The 18,860-nt window shown below is 42.4% G+C and overlaps 1 pseudogene; it reads left to right on the top strand.

Annotated features, from left to right (window-relative positions):
- Positions 1–17,898, top strand: part of LOC129867693 (zinc finger protein 536-like) — a 49,492-nt pseudogene extending 31,594 nt beyond the window's left edge.
- The last annotated feature ends 962 nt before the right edge of the window (positions 17,899–18,860 follow it).

An 18,860-nucleotide genomic window follows, 5' to 3' on the forward strand; every position in this document is an offset into this window, starting at 1 on the left:
CTCAGAACACAAGATATTAATGTTCTAGACACGTTTCATGGGAACGTTGCAAAAACATTTCTGTGTATCAGTTGTCACGACGTCGGCTGATGGAACCAAAGAAACGTTCTCCCCACCAAAAAATGGTATCATTACACATCACGTCCTGTTACTGTTGCCGGGGCCAATCAAGGCCCTGATTGGTGAACCACTGATCCATTCGTAGCTCTTTGTCTGCCGGCAAGGTTAGAGATACTGACACCTACGGTGTTTTCAACTGACACACTTTGACATAAATGATAAAATTGTGCATGTTAATTTCTAAAGTAATTATTATTCAATAGTCTTCACCTGGGATTAAAACTCACAACCTCTTGGTTCACGGTGCGCCGATCTTCCTGCTGCGCCACCATGTCCATGTCATGTACGAGTTCATCTGACTAGTCTCATCATTTATTTCATTTACTTATTTCAGCAATTTAAGGGCTTTCAGTATAGTTGTCTAATGTTGGTGGGCATATTAACCTGTTTTAATGATACTTCTGAATCACTATGATCAATAAAAGTTTTTCTTGAGTTTACTTTTAACAGAGCTGAGATTTACTTCAAAGTGCATTCATCCTATTGCTTACAGCCTTACACCTATCAAGTTGTTTCGGATCTACCCAATTGCCTAGGGAGGAGGGGTAGGGTTTCTTCTGGACAGTACAGGGCCTAACTATACTGGCCCAATAAGCACGACCTAGAGATATCCCATATTGGGACAGTGGTTAGGGCATTTGTCATTAGTGCTGGTGGCCTGTGTTTGAGACTCGCTATGGGAATCACCCTACTTTCATATTCTTAGCAAAATATGTTAATGTCATTATTTAGCAACAGTTACAACACACCTCTCTGATCTAAATGAGTTTGTCATTGAAAAATGGGAATGTGTAGGATTTCCCCTTGAGCACGAATTATGACCACATTTCCATTACCTCATGAATGAATAGTATGTATTAATTCTATATAGCTGAGCATCTCAAAGAGAACTCTATGGTCTTTAAAAAATATATACACCACATATACAATTTTGCTAAGAATATGAGAGTAGGGTGATTCCCATAGCGAGTCTCGAACACAGGCCACGAGCACCAATGACACATGAACAAATGTGTCAGGAGCTAGGTGTCCATCTACTTGGCAACAGATATTCATATGAATATTCTAAAATCTGCATAAAACAATATGCGCATTTTCCTACTAGAGATGTGTTTCCATCAAACTGTCTTATTGTTGGATAAAAGGCTGTGCGTGATGACGTGGAGCACATAAAAAATCACCTTTGCGGTTAAATTCCAACGTATCGAATAAAAAATACAAGTGAAATGGGTTTCCATTGCACGTTCAACCCTATTTGATTTTGTCACAGAAACTGTTGCATTACATTGCAAATGTGCAAACGCTGGTCTTGGCACATGAGCTCTTACCAACAGCTGACAGATACAGTGCAGGTAGGCTACCTACATGATGAGAATATTATGGACATTATTATTATTATGACATTGTTTGTATTTGTCAAACGGCAGTCAAGCATTGATCATCATGTCACCAGAATAAGACTCTCGATATTTATTGGTAAGATGCATCAAACTCAACGCCGTGCACTTTCACCACCCTGTGAAGTTCATCATAACTTATTTCATATGTAGACAAATAAACTGCATGCTTTTCCGAGTCGTAGTGGGAGGACTACATATCATCGTGTGACTCCAAGTTTACTTTCAATATGATGGTTATTATATCAATATTTGCGCATAAAGGCATTTCCACCGCCATTTCTTGAACAATTAATTATACTGACACAAAAAGATCCCACCATGTCGAAACTGCGCTTAACCTATCCTGCAAACGAAAATACACTGCACATATGTTTGACAGGGAGAGATGTATGGAGCTAGATACCTGCCAAAATGTACATATCGTTAGGATCGTAAGAAAATCCATGGGTAAATTGTTAGGATCGTAAGAAAAGCAATGGTAATGCGTGAAACATAAACGTGAAATGTCATATGTGAACATACAAACTACAATGCTACAATTACGGACAAACATTTAAGGCTTGAACAAATCTTGTGTTGCAATTCTGAAGTACAATAATACCTTTCAGAGTTTTGGCAGTTAAAAAAAAGTACACCAAACGGCCTGTGAGGAGTGCTATGCAAACAAGCATAACACAATATAAAAAAACGGAAGTTAGGGAAACCTGAAAGAGGTATCCTGCATGTTTTCAAGTTAAAAGTCTCTATTACTCCTCAGCTGAGTATACTTAACATTTAGGTAGCTAATGTAATGGATTTGTTTGCCAGCACAAATCTAGATAGCACGAGCTGTATTATGCCTACGACAGTGAGTCGCTAGGACCGCCAGGTGTATCTGTACAGCATATCTCTGGGTGACGTGGACATCCCCATGCATCCACCTTATCAAAATAAGATTAATTCAATATTGCACCATCCTATTCTCTGGGCTCTGTCTGCAATCATAACCAGTAGTATCTACCAGGAATAATGAAACAGAATAATAACAGATGTTTGGTGAATCTATGAATTATGCATGACCACTGGAATCTTTGCCACTCAAAATATTTTTTATATAATATTTATTTATTTATTTCATCACTCAAAATCTTGCCAAAACATATTCTGTAGGAGGGGTTAATATGATTTTTTAAATCATTTGACACGATTTATATAAATCGGGTCATGAACATATGGACATTGAAATGAACAAGAGAGAGGTTAAACAGAGGCTAAGTCTGACAATCTTATTTCCACACTTTACAATAACTCTGTTGCAGTGGTCTTAGTCTCCGTATAGGCTCTTCCCGCCACCGTGACACTGCTGCCCAGTTGAAGAGCTTGTGATCTCTATGCAGCACTACAGCACAATGTCCCTTAAGAAAAGCTCAGCCTAAAAGGAAGCCCTTCTGGAGGCCTGCAGCCATGGAGTCATTATACCCTAATGTGGGCCTATTTGCCTACTAGCCAAATAAAGTGCAGAGCATGCATGATGCCTGCAACTCATCATTCCAACATATTTGAACATTTAATTAATCTTTTATTCAGTTCAGTCAGTATGTCATCCATTCAGTCATTTGTCTGAGTTGCAATAGGAACTAAATCAAAGAGAATAGAACAGTCTTATCCATTTGTTTGTTGAAATCCATGTGTGTATTCAAAACTATCGAAATTCTCTAAAGTTCTTTAGCCTATCACTTCAGGTCAATGTTTTATTTAGGCATATCCAAATACAAAATAGGCCATCAACTTGGAGGCATTGCCATTCAGGCTATTATTTTGGTACTGGTGTCTTGCAGAATAATGTTAGAACTCTATTTGTGTTTTATAACTGTTTTTATTACAGGGCTCCCCTTAACAAGAGACCTTAGCTCACAGGCCTCTAATTATAGCCTCCTAATAGATTTTTAACAAAATACTTGAAGAAGCACATGCAGTGGCTGATAGGGACAACAGATCTGGCAATAAGAATAGGCCATGGATAGTTTTGACCATTTGGGGCCCCTTGGCTATTTCGCTCAGGACAGGTTATAGCCAATACTTAATCAATATTTTGTTTTGTCTCATTTATTGATATGGTTATAGCCTCTGCGTGATGAGGTTGTGCAATGCAAACGGCTATAACAAGCCTACACACAGAGTGGAATTCACAAATACAACAGTCAAAATGCCTAATATAAGGCCTACAGTCCGTGCTCCCAAATACTGGAAAAAGTGTGATTCATTAAGTTACATGATCACCACAGTAGCCCCACACGGCTATAAACATGTATTATACAATTATATGGCTATTAAATAATACACAACAGCATGCCATATTTAGATAACGGAATAGGCCTAGCCTAAAACATAAATACTTTCTATTTTGCAGCTCAGTCGGTTATTCTAGACAAGGCTCATTTGTGTCTTTATCATTCTCAGACAAATCATTTGCTAAAGGCCCAAGCCTATACTACGCCATCTACTGGTATTTTATTTTTTATTTCACCTTTATTTAACCAGGTAGGCCAGTTGAGAACAAGTTCTCATTTACAACTGCGACCGGGCCAAGATAAAGCAAAGCAGTGCGACACAAACAACAACACAGAGTTACACATGGGATAAACAAACCTACAGTCAATAACACAATAAAAAAATCTATATACAATGTGTGCAAATGTAGTAAGATTAGGGAGGTAAGGCAATAAATAGGCAATAGTGGTGAAATAATTACAATTTAGCAGTTAAACCCTGGAGTGATAGATGTGCAGAATATGAATGTGCAAGTAGAGATACTGGGGTGCAAAGGAGAAGAAGAAAAAAATAACAATGTGGGGATGAGGTAGTTGGGTGGGCTATTTACAGATGGGCTGTGTACAGGTGCAATGATCGGTAAGCTGCTCTGACAGCTGATGCTTAAAGTTAGTGAGGGAGATAGAAGACTCCAGCTTCAGTGATTTTTGCAATTCGTTCCAGTCATTGGCAGCAGAGAACTGTAAGGAAAGGTGGCCAAAGGGGGAGTTGGCTTTGGGGATGACCAGTGAAATATACCTGCTGGAGCACGTGCTACGGGTGGGTGCTGCTATGGTGACCAGTGAGCTGAGATAAGGCAGGGCTTTACCTAGCAAAGCCTTATTGATGACCTGGAGCCAGTGGGTTTGGCGACCAATATGAAGCGAGGGCCAGCCAATGAGAGCATACAGGTCGCAGTGGTGGGTAGTATATGGGGCTTTTGTGACAAAACGGATGGCACTGTGATAGACTACATCCAATTTGCTGAGTAGAGTGTTGGAGGCTATTTTGTAAATGACATTCCAAAGTCAAGGATCGTTAGGATAGTCAGTTTTACGAGGGTAAGTTTGGCATCATGAGTGAAGGATGCTTTGGAAGTTTACATACACCTTAGCCAAATACATTTAAACTTTTCACAATTCCTGACATTTAATCCTAGTAAAAATTCCCTATCTCAGGTCAGTTAGTATCACAAATTTATTTTAAGAATGTGAAATGTCAGAATAATAGTAGAGAGAATGATTTATTTCAGATTTTATTTCTTTCATCACATTCCCAGTGGGTCAGACGTTTACATACACTCAATTAGTATTTGATAGCATTGCCTTTAAATTGTTGAACTTGGGTCAAATGTTTCGGGTAGCCTTCCACAAGCTTCCCACAATAAGTTTTGTGAATTTTGGCACCATTCCTCCTAACAGAGCTGGTGTAACTGAGTCAGGTTTGTAGGCCTCCTTGCTCGCACACACTTTTTCAGTTCTGCACAAAATTCTTCTATAAGATTGAGGTCAGGGCTTTGTGATGGCCACTCCAATACCTTGACTTTGTTGTCCTTAAGCCATTTTGCCACAACTTTGGAAGTATGCTTTGGGTCATTGTCCATTTGGAAGACCCATTTGCGAACAAGCTTTAACTTCCTGACTGATGTCTTGAGATGTTGCTTCAATATATCCACATAATTTCCCATCCTCATGATGCCATCTATTTTGTGAAGTGCACCAGTCCCTCTTGCAGCAAAGCACCCCCACAACATGATGCTCCTACCCCCTTGCTTCATGGTTGGGATGGTGTTCTTCGGCTTGCAAGCCTCCCCCTTTTTCCTCTAAACATAACGATGGTCATTTTGGCCAAACAGTTCTATTTTTGTTTCATCAGACCAGAGGACATTTCTCCAAAAAGTAGGATCTTTGTCCCCCGTGTGCAGTTGCAAACCATAGTCTGGCTTTTTTATGGCAGTTTTGGAGCAGTGGCTTCTTTCTTGCTGAGCGGCCTTTTAGGTTATGTCGATGTAGGACTTGTTTTACTGTGGATATAGATACTTTTGTACCCGTTTCCTCCAGCAAGGTCCGTTGCTTTTGCTCTGGGATTGATTTGCACTTTTCGCACCAAAGTACGTTCATCTCTAGGAGACAGAACGCGTCTCCTTCCTAAGCGGTATGACGGCTGCGTGGTCCCATGGTGTTTATACTTGCGTACTATTGTTTGTACAGATGAACGTGGTACCTTCAGGCGTTTAGAAATTGCTCCCAAGGATGAACCAGACTTGTGGTGGTCTACAATTTTGTTTTCTGAGGCCTTGGCTGATTTCTTTTGATTTTCCCATGATGTCAAGCAAAGAGGCACATAGTCTGATGGTAGGTCTTGAAATACATCCACAGGTACACATCCAATTGACTCAAATGATGTCAATTAGCCTATCAGAAGCTTCTAAAGTCATTACATCATTTTCTAGAATTTTCCAAGCTCTTTAAAGGCACAGTCAACTTAGTGTATGTGAATTTCTAACCCACTGTAATTGTGATACAGTGAATTATAAGTGAAATAATCTGTCTGTAAACAATTGTAAGGGGAAAATGACTTGTGTCATGCACAAAGTAGATGTCCTAACCGACTTGCCAAAACGATAGTTTGTTAACAATACATTTGTGGAGTGGTTGAAAAACTACTTTTAATGACTCCAACCTTAGTGTTTGTAAACTTCCAACTTCAACTGTATGTCACTCCCTTTGGTTCCTTCCCCAGGCGTTATTGTTCCTGTGCATTGTTCGTGTTTCTTATTTTGTATTATGTTGTGTTTATTTATTAAAACACTCACTCCCTGAACTTGCTTCCCGACACTCAGCGCACATCGTTACACACACACACACACACACACACACACACACACACACACACACACACACACACACACACACACACACACACACACACACACACACACACACGGTCTTGTACAGACAGCTAACCTTGTGGGGGCACACAATTCAGTCCGATTCAAAATCCTATTTGCCCTAACCTCTAACACTAACCCGTACTCTTACCCTAACCAAAAAACCTAACCGTTGACCCTAACCCTAAAACTAACCCTAACTCCTAACCCTAAACTTTAACGTAATTCTAACCCTAACACTCATTCTAACCTTTGCCCTAAACCCCATAGAAATAGCATTTGACCTCATGGGGACTAACAAAATGTCCCAAGTTGGTGAAATAATTTATTTTATTTTTAAATTGCGATATTTTGGAGATGACTTCATTTTCAAATCAACGAAAGTGAGAGGTTGTAATCTGAATAAAGGGAAAAAAGGCCATTCTTGAACATGGGGTGAGACATTTTTACTAATCTGCTAGAGAACCAGTTCGAATTTAAGTATAACTTTTGTATGACGAAGCCTTTAGTGAGAGGTCTAATGCTTTAATATTTAATAATTTCTGCCCTCCGAATTCATTTTATAAATAGGCTGGGATATTTTTTTTTAATTTTTATTTTTAATTTTTTTATTTAACCTTTATTTAACCAGGTAGGCAAATTGAGAACACGTTCTCATTTACAATTGCGACCTGGCCAAGATAAAGCAAAGCAGTTCGACACATACAACAACACATAGTTACACATGGAGTAAAAACAAACATATAGTCAATAATACAGTGAAAAAAAAATAAGTCTATATACAATGTGAGCAAGTGAGGTGAGATAAGGGAGGTGAAGGCAAACAGATATATGTATAAATAAATAAAATATAAAAAGGCCATGGAGGCGAAGTGAGTACAACACAGCAAGTAAAATAAAAACTAAAAAACACTGGAATGGTTGGTTTGCATTGGAAGAAAGTGCAAAGTAGAGACAGAAATAATGGGGTGCAAAGGAGCAAAATAAATTAATAAATAAATACAGTAGGTAAAGAGGTAGTTGCTTGGGCTAAATTGTAGATGGGTTATGTACAGGTGCAGTAATCTATGAGCTGCTCTGACAGCTGGTGCTTAAAGCTAGTGAGGGAGATAGGTGTTTCCAGTTTCAGAGATTTTTGTAGTTCGTTCCAGTCATTGGCAGCAGAGAACTGGAAGGAGAGGCGTCCAAAGGAAGAATTGGTTTTGGGGGTGACTAGAGAGATATACCTGCTGGAGCGCGTGCTACAGGTAGGTGCTGCTATGGTGACCAGCGAGCTGAGATAAGGGGGGACTTTACCTAGCAGGGTCTTGTAGATGACCTGGAACCAGTGGGTTTGGCGACGAGTATGAAGCGAGGGCCAGCCAACGAGAGTGTACAGGTCGCAGTGGTGGGTAGTATATGGGGCTTTGGTGACAAAACGGATGGCACTGTGATAGACTGCATCCAATTTATTGAGTAGGGTTTTGGAGGCTATTTTGTAAATGACATCACCGAAGTCGAGGATTGGTAGGATGGTCAGTTTTACAAGGGTATGTTTGGCAGCATGAGTAAAGGATGCTTTGTTGCGGAATAGGAAGCCAATTCTAGATTTGACTTTGGATTGGAGATGTTTGATGTGGGTCTGGAAGGAGAGTTTACAGTCTAACCAGACACCTAGGTATTTGTAGTTGTCCACATATTCTAAGTCAGAGCCGTCCAAAGTAGTGATGTTGGACAGGCGGGCAGGAGCAGGCAGCGATCGGTTGAAGAGCATGCATTTGGTTTTACTTGTATTTAAGAGCAGTTGGAGGCCACGGAAGGAGAGTTGTATGGCATTGAAGCTCGCCTGGAGGGTTGTTAACACAGTGTCAAAAGAAGGGCCAGAAGTATACAGAATAGTGTCGTCTGCGTAGAGGTGGATCAGAGAATCACCAGCAGCAAGAGCGACATCATTGATGTAAACAGAGAAGAGGGTCGGTCCAAGAATTGAACCCTGTGGCACCCCCATAGAGACTGCCAGAGGCCCGGACAACAGACCCTCCGATTTGACACACTGAACTCTATCAGAGAAGTAGTTGGTGAACCAGGCGAGGCAATCATTAGAGAAACCAAGGCTGTCGAGTCTGCCAATGAGGATGTGGTGATTGACAGAGTCAAAAGCCTTGGCCAGGTCAATGAATACGGCTGCACAGTATTGTTTCCTATCGATGGCGGTTACGATATCGTTTATGACCTTGAGCGTGGCTGAGGTGCACCCATGACCAGCTCTGAAACCAGATTGCATAGCGGAGAAGGTGTGGTGTGATTCGAAATGGTCGGTAATCTGTTTGTTGACTTGGCTTTCGAAGACCTTAGAAAGGCAGGGTAGGATAGATATAGGTCTGTAGCAGTTAGGGTCAAGGGTGTCCCCCCCTTTGAAGAGGGGGATAACCGCAGCTGCTTTCCAATCTTTGGGGATCTCAGACGACACGAAAGAGAGGTTGAAGAGGCTAGTAATAGGGGTGGCAACAATTTCAGCAGATAGTTTTAGAAAGAAAGGGTCCAGATTATCTAGCCCGGCTGATTTGTAAGGGTCCAGATTTTGCAGCTCATTAAGAACATCAGCTGACTGTATTTGGGAGAAAGAGAAATGGGGAAGGCTTGGGCGAGTAGCAGAGGGGAGGGCAGTGCTGTTGTCCGGGGTAGGGGCAGCCAGGTGGAAAGCATGGCCAGCCGTAGAAAAATGCTTATTGAAACTCTCAATTATAGTGGATTTGTCGGTGGTGACAGTGTTTCCTATCTTCAGAGCGGTTGGAAGCTGGGAGGAGGTGTTCTTATTCTCCATGGACTTTACGGTGTCCCAGAACTTTTTTGAATTTGTGTTGCAGGAAGCAAATTTCTGCTTGAAAAAGCTAGCCTTGGCTGTTCTAACTGCCTGTGTATATTGGTTTCTGGCTTCCCTGAAAAGTTGCATATCACGGGGGCTGTTCGATGCTAATGCAGAACGCCATAGGATGTTTTTCTGATGGTTAAGGGCAGTCAGGTCAGGAGAGAACCAAGGGCTATATCTGTTCCTGGTTCTAAATTTCTTGAATGGGGCATGCTTATTCAAGATGGTGAGGAAGGCATTTTTTAAAAATGACCAGGCATCCTCTACTGACGGGATGAGATCAATATCCTTCCAGGATATCCCGGCCAGGTCGATTAGGAAGGCCTGCTCGCTGAAGTGTTTCAGGGAGCGTTTGACAGTGATGAGTGGAGGTCGTTTGACCGCTGACCCATTACGGATGCAGGCAATGAGGCAGTGATCGCTGAGATCTTGGTTGAAAACAGCAGAGGTGTATTTGGAGGGCAAGTTTGTTAGGATGATATCTATGAGGGTACCCGTGTTTACGGAATTGGGGTGGTACCTGGTAGGTTCATTGATAATTTGTGTGAGATTGAGGGCATCAAGCTTAGATTGTAGGGTGGCTGGGGTGTTGAGCATGTTCAAATTTAGGTCGCCTAGCAGCACGAGCTCTGAAGATAGATGGGGGGCAATCAGTTCACATATAGTGTCCAGAGCACAGCTGGGGGCAGAGGGTGGTCTATAGCAGGCGGCAACGGTGAGAGACTTGTTTTTAGAGAGGTGGATTTTTAAAAGTAGAAGTTCAAATTGTTTGGGAACAGACCTGGATAGTATAACAGAACTCTGCAGGCAGTCTTTGCAGTAGATTGCAACACCGCCCCCTTTGGCCGTTCTATCTTGTCTGAAAATATTGTAATTGGGGATAAAAATGTCTGAATTTTTGGTGGTCTTTCTAAGCCAGGATTCAGACACGGCTAAAACATCCGGGTTGGTAGAGTGTGCTAAAGCAGTGAACAAAACAAACTTAGGGAGGAGGCTTCTAATGTTAACATGCATGAAGCCAAGGCTATTACGGTTACAGAAGTCATCAAAAGAGAGCGCCTGGGGAATAGGAGTGGAGCCAGGTACTGCAGGGCCTGGATTCACCTCTACATCACCAGAGGAACAGAGGAGAAGTAGGATAATGGTACGGCTAAAAGCTATGAGAATTGGTCGCCTAGAGCTACTAGAGCAGAGAGTAAAAGGAAGTTTCTGGGGGCGATAAAATAGTTTAAAGGAATAATGTACAGACAAAGGTATGGTAGGATGTGAATACAGTGGAGGTAAACCTAGGTATTGAGTGATGATGAGAGAGATCTTGTCTCTAGAAACATCATTGAAACCAGGTGATGTCATCGCATATGTGGGTGGTGGAACTGATAGGTTGGATATGGTATAGAGAGCAGGGCTAGAATCTCTACAGTGAAATAAGCCAATAAACACTAACCAGAACAGCAATGGACAAGGCATATTTACATTAAGGAGAGGCATGCTTAATCGAGTGATCAGTAAGGGTCCAGTGAGTAGAGGTTGGTTGGGGTCGTGGCGATCCAGACAGCTGGCCGGGTATATGGCTATCGGTAGCAGCATAGGATGGAGGTCTGTTTGTAGATACCTCGTGCGTTTCCGTCGGTAGGTTCCGTGTAGTGGGGTTTTGTTCAGATAGCAGCCGATTGGACAGCTAACGATTAGCGGGCCTCAGGTGAGCGTTCAGGTAACGTCGGGACGGAATTGCCGGTTGGATAAATCCCTCGGGCAGATAACGTCGGCAGTCAGTCGTGAAGGCCCGGTGGGGTTCCGTATCTGCAGCAGCAACAAAAGAAACGGGTCCGGATGGTGATGGAACTCCTCAGCTGGCTAGCTCCAGCATGATTTGAGTTTGCTCCGGGGTCGACGTAAGCCAATAGTCACACGGTATGCAGCTAGCTAGCTGCGAAATCAAGGTGCAAGTGTCCAGAGCCTGCGGTTGGAATCCGGGGAAACTGGGAGAAAAAAAGTCCCGGAATGCTCCGGTCCGAGTCGCGTTGCACAAAAGTGCCGGTAGATTATCGAGCTAAAGGAATAGCTGATGACCGCAAAACGTGGGCAGCTGAAACACCAACGCTAGCTAGCAAACCGGCTAATTTCGGGGCAGCTACAGATTAGCTTCTGGCTAGCTATCGGAGTAGCTTCTGGTTAGCTATCAGGCTAGCTTCTGAATTAGCCCCTGGCTATCTTCCACGATGGATTTTCAGATTGAGGTAAATATTACTTATTGTAATTGGTGAAGCGGGTTGCAAGAAAGCTTTTGCAGGAAAGCTTTTGTAGTTGAGTTCTTGGATAATAAAATAAATAAAAGATATGTGAAGAAAAGGTGTAAATATATATATATATATATACAGGACACGACAAGACAATACGGAAAAGACGTCTGAACTGCTAAGCCACCTTGGAGAGAATATGACTAAAGAGTTAATCAGGGGGATTTTTCCACAAATAGACAGGTATTTTCCTTTCCATGGTAGCAAAATCGTATCTATTTTTGCTAACTTTCTATAAAAAAATGTATTGTGGTGGCCTCCCGAGTGGCGCAGGGGTCTAAGGCACTGCATCACAGTGTTGTGGCGTCAACTACAGCCTGGGGTTCGATCCGAGGCAGTGTCATTACTGTGACCGGGCGGCGCACTATTGGCCCAGCGTTGTCCGGGTTACGGGAGGGTTTGGCTGGAGGGGCTTTACTTGGCTCATTGCGCTCTAGCGCCTCCTTGTGGTGGGCCGGGCGTCTGCGTGCTGACTTCAGTCGTCAGTTGACCGGTGTTTCCTCCGACACATTGGTGCAGCTGGCTTCTGGGTTAAGAGAGTGGGTGTTTAGAAGTCTGGTTTGGTGGGTCATGTTTTGGAGGAGGACGCATGACTCCACCTTCACCTCTCCTGAGCCCAATGGGGAGTTGCAACGATGAATCAAGATCGCAATCACGAAATTGGGGAGAAAAAGGGGGTAAATAAAATGATTGTTGTGAGATCATTTCTTTCTTTCGGGATATGTATACCGAGTATGTCCACATCACCGGCAGACAATTATTTGGGTAAACTACGCGGTAATGTAAAAGTTGTATATTTTAGTGGTCCAATACCAATCCAATCATAATTTGGTTGTAATCCAGAGAGGTTACAAAAAGTATCTAGATACTCCAAATAGCCCTTGATTTATAACCCCTTGATATTATTGTTGAATCTGATTTTAACAGCTAACATTTCAATGGCCATAATAAATAGACAACCTTGTTTTAATCCTCTTGACATTTTAATACTTTCTGAGAAGTAGCCACCATTTGCTATTCTACACCTAGGGTTACTATACATAACTTTAATCCATTTTATAAGAGATTCTCCAAAATGGAAATATTCCAGGCGTTTATATATAAATTCCAGTCGTACTTTATTGAAATAATTTCAAAAACAACCTTCTATCGCTGGATACAAACATACAACCTTTGGCACCAGAGGCAGATGCTTACGAAACCTACGAAACCTACTTGAAGGTAACAGCGCTCACTGTTGCCCCTAGTGGCTGGTTTCCACATTATCTCCCAACCTCCTCAGACATGGATGGACATCGAATACTGACTTGTATCACTGGTGACTTGGCTGCTCTAACTACAAACAACAAGCAGGTGGCCAGTCAGACATTGTTCTCATCACGCAAACTGCTTCTGCCTGCCCTGTTTGCAGTATTAACTAGGTGGCATTGTCAAGTAACTGCCTCCTATCCCTATGTCCCCATAATGTGGTCTAGGTCTAGTCACTCTGTGACATATTGCAGGGCACCGTGGACATGGAGTGATTTGCGATGTGTGTGCGATGACAGTTCAGGTCGGACACAGTGTGCCAACAGTGGTAATTGGCCAGATGGTGACCCCTGGATGAATCTGTCTGCATGCTCATTAGTTTCATATAGAGTCCTCCCTCATGGCTAATGCCCTGTCACTACATCTCCCACCCATGGCCACTAGATGGCGATATAATCATATAGCTGTGGTTACATATTTACTTTGCTCAAGGCATCATGCCATGTTAGGAAATATTTACACGTTAGTTCACTGTCCGTTGCTATTTAATGTGTCATTAGATAATGCAGTATATACGGAATGTTATTGACAAAGGAGTTTCATCCTATATGAGAGAATAGATGAGAGGACAGCGACTCTTGCATACCACATCCTCCACATATGGGAGACATCAGATTGGGCCTCCCAACACGTGAGGCTTGGTAAATATGAGTAGATTGATACAGAGCGGATTATCTAAGAATGAAAGAAAGAAAAAGAAAGAAAAGAGCTGATTTGAAAGGGGATAGAGTCATTACCTCATTGTCTGCCGGGTGTAAACCCTCTACTGAAAGGATGACAGAGAGAGACAGAGAAACACAGAGTGAGAAAGAGAGCGAGAGAGGGAATATAGATGGAGATAGATGGCGAGACAGAGAGGTGAAAGAAGGAGGCTAGTGTGGCTGTCTCTATGAGCAGATGTCGTTTGAGGGCAGAGAGAGGGCAGGCAGAGCGGGCTGCCTTTGTGACTGGGTCTCCCCATAGAGATAATGAAGGGTGGAGCGCTGGGAATGATGTGCAGTCATCACTCACTGTCTGTGTGCCATCAGAGCTCCGCGCTGTGTCATCCGTCACCATTCAGCTCCTCTGGCCCCCACAGCCCCGCCACTGTCATCATGGTCATTATCTCTGCCTGCAACACACACACACGCTCACACATACACTTTCTCCCTCTCCCTCCCCTTTTCCCATCCTTTCTTGTTTCCTGGTAAATGTGTGTGTGAGCTGGTCTGGTCTCAGGCTAGTGTGTAGCCTATGAATGGATGATCATGTGCTGGGGAGATGGATGGCTCTGGGCTCAGTCCTGTCTCCTCTAATTGTAAAATATTAGTTACATTAGACTGTGGCCTGTGATTAATGGAACTTATTTGGAGGTTGCCCTGTCCTGGACCTCCCCTCTCCTCCAGTGGGAGGGAAATACCAGGAAGAAAGAATGTACGACACAGGAAGAGGAGAGAGAAAGAGGGGAGAGATAGGGAAAGCACTATACGTGTACGGATAAGACCGGCTATACATCGTATTATTTGCTGATGTTGCTTAATGTGGAGGAAGAAAAAAATTACTTGCATTTTGTAATGGTTCTAAGAAAAAAGTAAATTTGGTAGTAATTTGATTTCCTTGAAACATATGGTTAACCAAATGTACTGCCCTGACCTGTTCCAAACACATTTAATTCTGCATTAAACTATATATTACATCCCTAAACTGCCAAGTCAGAGTTTAAATGTTGTTTTTTTCTTCTTCCAATACAATGAAAAAGCTTTTAAATTAGTAAAGTAATTATATCTTAGCTCCCAGTGTCAATTAGACAGGTCAGTGATATTCAGACAGGCAGGTCAGTGATATTCAGTCAGGCAGGTCAGTGATATTCAGACAGACATGTCAGTGATATTCAGACAGACATGTCAGTGATATTCAGACAGACATGTCAGTGATATTCAGACAGACATGTCAGTGATATTCAGACAGACATGTCAGTGATATTCAGACAGACATGTCATATTCAGAATAGTCTTTCATAGACAGAGTACGTAACATCTAGTGCATTTATGCAAGATTTTAGTTCTGGGTTTCCAAGATTATATTCAGACATGTTGTATATCAGACAGACAGGTCAGTGATATTCAGACATGTTGTATATCAGACAGACAGGTCAGTGATATTCAGACATGTTGTATATCAGACAGACAGGTCAGTGATATTCAGACGTGTTGTATATCAGACAGACAGGTCAGTGATATTCAGACATGTTGTATATCAGACAGACAGGTCAGTGATATTCAGACATGTTGTCTATCAGACAGACAGGTCAGTGATATTCAGACATGTTGTATATCAGACAGACGGGTCAGTGATATTCAGACATGTTCTATGTCAGACAGACAGGTCAGTGATATTCAGACGTGTTGTATATCAGACAGACAGGTCAGTGATATTCAGACGTGTTGTATATCAGACAGACAGGTCAGTGATATTCAGACGTGTTGTATATCAGACAGACAGGTCAGTGATATTCAGACATGTTGTATATCAGACAGACGGGTCAGTGATATTCAGACATGTTCTATGTCAGACAGACAGGTCAGTGATATTCAGACGTGTTGTATATCAGACAGACAGGTCAGTGATATTCAGACGTGTTGTATATCAGACAGACAGGTCAGTGATATTCAGACGTGTTGTATATCAGACAGACGGGTCAGTGATATTCAGACGTGTTGTATATCAGACAGACAGGTCAGTGATATTCAGACATGTTGTATATCAGACAGACAGGTCAGTGATATTCAGACATATGTTGCTTATCAGACAGACAGGTTAGTGATATTCAGAGGGTATTCAGATGTGTCACTCAGTCTCATTTCCTGTACTGCTGTCCTTTATAACCAGCAGGTTATTATACACCAACAGATGGAGCATTAACTTTTATTGCCCAACACCTTCTGTGGGCTTTTTACATTTTTCCCCAAAATTACTTTTTATGTAGATGTGAAAGAGAGCTTTCAGTTTCATAGCCTACAGGAGAAGGGAGAGGAGGAGAGGTTAAAAGGTTGTGGCAGCTTGTGTTTTGGGAAGTGATGTCATATGACATCATCCCATAACGGTTTACTGTAATCATGAATGATAGAAGAAGTCCCAGAGTTTTTAGAAGGAAAGGAAGCATGGTGCTGTAGTGGTGAAGTAACTGAGCCTGAAATAGACATTGTGTTGGTGGCAAAGTAAAAACAGAGTATAATCCAGTGGAAATGTGTCAGATGAGATGCAATGCTTTGGTCTTCAAATTGGGTGTAAAGTGCTTGTTTAAATAAGACAGTACTGGAAGCAAGTAATAGAGGACATTGGTGTGTTATGGTCATTTGTGTCTAGGCTAGACTATCCAAGAGAGATTTGCTTTGCTTTGGCAATGTTAACACATGTTTCCCATGCCAATAAAGCCCCTTGAATTGAATTGAATTGAGAGAGGAGAGAGAGAGAGGAGAGAGAGAGTGAGAGAGAGAGAGAGAGAGAGAGAGAGAGAGAGAGAGAGAGAGAGAGAGAGAGAGAGAGAGAGAGAGAGAGAGAGAGAGAGAGAGGGGAACAGTCAGGAAGCTTTAGCAGGTCTTAGTGAAGCCAGCTGCAGACGTCTGTCATTCATCAGCCCAACACTCATCACCACCATGAGCCCAGGAAGTGTGTGTGTGTGTGTGTGTGTGTGTGTGTGTGTGTGTGTGTGCTTCTGTTGCCAATGAAAGTAGTATGTACAGATGTCTTAATTTGATCACCCTGTAGTTGCAGGAAATGCAACCTTGTAGTGTTTAAAGAGGTAGAGGTTTAAAAAGGCTTCTAAAGTTTGTAATTTGACTTGATTTGCCCTAGCTAAAATTAATCAAACCCTCCACAAATGGCCATTAATTATAATCCACACAATATTTAACATTTCCTGTTGCTGCAGGGTTGTTTTCCTGCTGTGAGAATCTGGTAAAATGAAGAAACCACACCTGTAGCATGTAGTACTAGTCAGAGGTGGAATTACTGTATATGTGGAACACATGGGGATGGAGTTCCCAAAGTGCAAACAGAATCATTTTCTCCCTTATTCCACTGCTGGTGTTATTATGATTTAGTCGACAATATTTTATGATTACCAATAAAGAGTTGGCAGTAGTAACAATGAATGAGGGAGGGCTGGGAGGTTGATTTGTCTAAAGCAATGCTTTCCTTTCTGCCAGGTGGGAAGCCTTTCCAGTGCAGGTACTGCCCTTACAGCGCCACCCAGAAGGGTAACCTGAAAACCCATGTCCTGTGTGTCCACCGCAGGCCCTTCGACAGCAGCCTGTACCCAGACAGACGCCTCCGACGGACCCATACCAACGCCCCTGTGACCTCCCAGGAAGGCTCCGCTGGTTCCTCCTACCTGCCCCAAAGCATCATGGGCTTGGGAGACGCCCCTAGGCCTACACCCACTGTGAGAGATATCACCGTGACATCACTGTGTGGGACTTGACATTGTTATGGCAACTACATATAGACATTTATAAATCACTGATACGTTGTTTAGTTTCACATGTGAAGGATGAGAGACGGAGGATAGGGTTGTTGTTGGAGATGGAGTTGGAAGAGATTTAAAGAAAAGTTGATGTACATTCCAGTGTGGACTTCAAAATATATTTATCTGTAAGAAACAAACGGCCTATAATAAAAGGTTTTGTGGTATGTGTAGCACGGAGAGATTGAGTGCTTTTTACTTCATTTATACTCAGTGTCATAATGATTTATATTTACCCACATTAATCTATCAGTTCAACACCGACTGATTGTCGGATCGTGAGCAGGCACCAAACTAACTCCCCCAAGCTAAGCTCTTTCATGCAGTAGAAATGCCTGTGTTTTTGTTAATATCTCCTGATATGAGTTCTTCAGAACAGTTATCAGTCAGAATCCTACACCAGATGTTCAGGGTGTAATCATGGCAGATGTAATGGAGTAGAATGCTTCCATTTGCTCTCTATTCCCCCCGGGGGGGGGGGGGGGGGGTAAAGCCTCGCACACGTATCATTATCTCCCATTAACTCCAATGCTTCATGCCCTCTTCTGTGGAACAATGCAACAATGCTCAATTAAGGGGAACCAAGGAAATGGAAAACTGTGTAGATTCATTGATATCATGGTTGCACTGAAATGCATTACAAATCAAAGATGATAAACCATCCATATATGTATACACTGAGTATACAAAACATTAGGAACACCTGCTCTTTCCATGGCATAGCCTGCCGACCAGGTGAATCTAGGTGAAAGCTGTATGATCCCTTATTGATGTCACTTTTCAAATCCACTTCAATCAGTGTAGATGAAGGGGGGCAGACATGTCACAGAAGGATTTTTAAGCCTTGAGACAATTGAGATGGATTGTGTATGTGTGCCATTCAGAGCGTGAATGGGCAAGACAAAAGTTTTAAGAGCCTTTGAACGGGGTACGGTAGTGGGTGCCAGGCGCACCGGTTTGTGTCAAGAACTGCAACACTGCTGGGGTTTTCACGCTCAACAAGAATGGTTCACCACCCAAAGCATATGCAGCCAACTTGACACAACTGTGGGACGCATCGGAGTCAACATGGGCCAGCATCCCTGTGGAACGCTTTCGACACCCTGTAGAGTCCATGCCCCGATTAATTGAGGCTGTTCTGAGGGCAAAAAAGGGGGTGCAACTCAATATTATAAAGGTGTTCTTAATGTTGTGTACACTCAGT

Source organism: Salvelinus fontinalis, chromosome 12 (assembly GCF_029448725.1).
Source record: "Salvelinus fontinalis isolate EN_2023a chromosome 12, ASM2944872v1, whole genome shotgun sequence".
NCBI classification, from domain to species: Eukaryota; Metazoa; Chordata; class Actinopteri; order Salmoniformes; family Salmonidae; genus Salvelinus; species Salvelinus fontinalis.